At 40.8% G+C, this 3,265-nt stretch overlaps 1 pseudogene; it reads left to right on the forward strand.

Moving 5' to 3' along the window:
• Nucleotides 1-1,836: 1,836 nt before the first annotated feature.
• On the forward strand, nt 1,837-2,793 carry LOC121477880 (annotated as a pseudogene).
• The last annotated feature ends 472 nt before the right edge of the window (nt 2,794-3,265 follow it).

Genomic DNA, 3,265 nt, shown 5'->3' on the forward strand with positions numbered 1-3,265 from the left:
AAGAAAATTATATAGGTCAGAACTTGGAACTACATAAAGAAAGAGTGTCAGAGAAGAAATGAGTGAAGGTAAAAATCAAAGTTTGTTTTGTTTTCTTACTTCTTTAAAGTAGCAATAGTAGCAATGTATTAGGTGATCACAGATATGGATAAATGACATCAGTGACAGGCTAGGAGTGAGGACTTGGAAACATTGTGATAACACACCTGTGCTACCTGTGAAGTGGTGTACTGTTGTCTGAACATGAGCTTAAATCAGTTGTCAATGTATATTGCAAAATTCAGGGAATTGCCCCAATAATTTAAAAAATGTATAATTTTGTATGCTAAGAGAAAAGAAAATAGAATCATATGAAATGCCCAATTAATGGGGGATCCCTGGGTGGCTAAGCGGTTGGGTGCCTGCCTTGGCCCAGGGCGTGATCCTGGAGACCCTGGATCGAGTCCTGCATCGGGCTCCCTGTGTGGAGCCTGCTTCTCCCTCTGCCTGTGTCTCTGCCTCTCTCTCTCTCTCTCTTTCTCTGTCTCTCATGAATAAATAAATAAAATCCTTTTTTTTTTTTTAAGAAATGCCCAATTAAAACCAGAGAAAACAAAAAAAGGTAGGAAGATTTACCTTTAAAAAAAAGAGAAAGAACAAGAGCAAGAATGGAAAACAGTGATAGCCATGGCATATATTAATCGAACTGTATAAATAAACACTTTAAATGCAAATGATCTACACCAATGCAAAGACAACAACTGTCAGAGACAATGAAAATACAACACCTCAAGGTGCATCGTCTATGAGAAACCTTCTTTAAATCTGAAGACTCAAAAAGATCGAACAATCAAGAAAGAAAAACTGTGCTGAAATGAGGTAAAAGAAAGCTAGGGTAGTCATATTGATTTTACACCAAGTAGACTTAAGAGCAAGGACAATTATCAGGGATGGAGAGGGGCATTATGTAATGATAAAGAAGTCAATTCTTCAAGAAGACACACAACCCTTGATGTGTGTTGAAGTATGTAAGTTAAAAACTGATAACACTGCACAGAAAAACAGACACATCCAGAATTACAGTTGGAGATTCCAACACCCTTGTATGGAGTGTAGTTCAAGGTAATAACAGTAATACTTCATTACATGATTGGGTAAGTGAAATGAATGACAACAATATTATAAGCATGGGAGGGAGGAATTGGGAATGCTCTGTTGTAAGGTAGCTATCCTATCTACAAAGTGGCACAGTGTTATTTGAAGGCAGAGTTAGAATAGTGGTAAATGTATTTTGCTAACTCTGTCCCAAAACGTACAGATTCAGCAGAAAGTGAGTAAAGACACAGTTGAACTCAATAGCACCATCAGTTACTTTGTGACTTTCTCCCTGGGCAGAAGGTGGAGGAAACAGCACAGTGATTTGAACAGGGTTTCATCTTAGTTACTGACTGGCAAATTTAAGTTTAAAGAAGCTGCAAATAGCAAGAAAGGATCATGGAGCATGCCAAGAGTAAAGATCATCGTGTCGCTGGATCAGAGGCTTATAGCCCATAGACCCAAGGGGGTATGATGTCTTCAGAGCTTGCTTAATGATCTGACAAGGCTCAGTGGTGTATGGGTTTTCACAGCACCCCTATCTATCCCCGGTGTGGATCACAACAGATGCATCTGTGGGATAATCACCTATAATTCTGAATGATGAAAGCATTTCCTCTACTCCAAAATACTCATTACAGAGTTGATGCACAAAGCAGTGGGTACTATTCAAAACTCATAACATGATATCTCATTACCTAAAAGTGAGTAACATTGCCTAATGGACAAAAAGATTCAATTAAATGAAAGTTAGCAAAAGGTATGGGAGTTTGTGGAAACCAAAAGCAAATGCCTGCAGAATTTGGAAAATGGTCTTTTCCATCTTGCAAGGTGGCAGGCGAAAAAGCCGAGAAGCCCAATACTAAGGAGAAGAAACCTGAAGCCAAGAAGGCTGTTGCTGGTGGCAAGGCAAAGAAGGGTAACCTCAAAGCTAAAATGCCAAATAAGGGAAGCCCCACTGCAGCCGAAACCCTGTCCTAGTCGGAGGAATTGGCAAATATTCCTGATGGACTATGTATTCCAGAAAAGCCATGTATAAGAGGAAGTATTTGGCAGCTAAATTCAGGGTTGAAAAGAAAAAGAAGGAGAAGGTTCCTGCTACTGTTATAAAACCGGTTCATGGTGACAAGAATGGTGGTAAACTTCGCAAAATGCCTAGGTACTATCCTACTGAAGATGTGCCTCGAAAGCTGTTGAGCCATAAAAACCTTTCAATCATCAGGTGAGAAAGTTGCGAGCTAGCATCACTCGTGGGACCATTTTGATCATCCTCACTGGGTGCCACAGAGGCAAGAGAGTAGTTTTCCTCAAGCAACTGAGCAGTGGCCTGCTACTTGTGACTGGACCTCTGGCCCTCAACCAAGTTCCTCTGCATAGAACACACCAGAAATTTGTCATTGCCACTTCCACCAAAATTGGTATCAGCAGTGTGAAAATCCCCAAACATCTCACTGACGCTTATTTCAAAAAGAAGAAGCTGTGTTAACCCAGACACCAGGAAGGGGAGATTTTTGACACAGAGAAGGAGAAATACGAGATTACAGAGCAGGGCAAGGTTGATTAGAAAGCTGTGAACTCGCAAATTCTGCCAAAAATCAAAGCTGTTCCTCAGCTTCAGGGCTATCTCCCCTCTGTGTTTTCTCTCACAAATGGAGTTTACCCTCACAAATTGGTGTTCTAAATTTCTTACAAAGAACCTAATTAAACAACTGATCCATTTCCTTTCTGTCGTTTTAAATTTTTACCGGCCGGGAAGTGTGATTTGACTCGGCCAGCTTGTGGGATCTTAGCCTCTGCTAAGAGGAGTGGGAGCTGAATGGGTAGTACCAGCTGTAGTGGAACCTTCCCTTTGTTGGCTCTGGACCAGCATTTAGCTCCCTTAGTGTCTGGCTTGTCACCCAGCACCCACCCAGTATGAAATTGTATTTTTCCCCAGGTCATCGTTGAACCAGATAACACTGGACTATGAGGACAGGAAACTGCACTGCTCTTTAGGCCATAGACTTCCATTTCTCCCCCATTGGCCCAACTCTAAATCCTTCCCCCATAATCATTGCTACTAGTCTTGTGTATCTAGTTTTTTAAAGTGTACACAGCAAATGAGTATAATGATTCACCATCTTTTTCTTATTTTAAGGTGAAAACATGGAGACTATGTATACTATTACATAGATAACGATGTGTTCTGGTC

The sequence above is a fragment of the Vulpes lagopus genome, chromosome 18 (genome assembly GCF_018345385.1).
Source record: "Vulpes lagopus strain Blue_001 chromosome 18, ASM1834538v1, whole genome shotgun sequence".
NCBI lineage: Eukaryota > Metazoa > Chordata > Mammalia > Carnivora > Canidae > Vulpes > Vulpes lagopus.